This window comes from Penaeus monodon, chromosome 27 (assembly GCF_015228065.2).
Source record: "Penaeus monodon isolate SGIC_2016 chromosome 27, NSTDA_Pmon_1, whole genome shotgun sequence".
Taxonomy (NCBI): domain Eukaryota; kingdom Metazoa; phylum Arthropoda; class Malacostraca; order Decapoda; family Penaeidae; genus Penaeus; species Penaeus monodon.
This window is the reverse complement of record NC_051412.1, coordinates 16,538,565-16,538,798: the sequence shown is the minus strand read 5'-3', so window position 1 is coordinate 16,538,798 and position 234 is coordinate 16,538,565. Positions and strand designations below refer to the sequence as shown.

At 51.7% G+C, this 234-nt stretch overlaps 1 protein-coding gene across 1 annotated transcript in view; it reads left to right on the top strand.

The window, feature by feature from the left end:
• LOC119590634 overlaps nucleotides 1-234 on the top strand; it is a gene marked incomplete at its 5' end in the record, with an annotated part of 133,180 nt that overhangs the window by 67,413 nt on the left and 65,533 nt on the right.

Sequence of the window (234 nt, the reverse complement as noted above, 5' to 3'; positions counted from 1 at the left end):
CATGTGTGTACATTTTCATATATATGTGAGCAGGTGTGCGTAGCAAGTGGAAAGGTGTAGGTCATCAAGAGAGAAATAGTTTTAAAGCCATCACCATCTTAATCAAGCCTTCATTCTGGGCATTTGTAATCTACCCAAAACTGACATTCAATTTCCTGGCCGTCAACATCACGCCCGTCGCCGTCAGCGCCGCCGCCCCGCTCTCCGGGCTGCCTCGCCCGCCGGGAAGCCGCT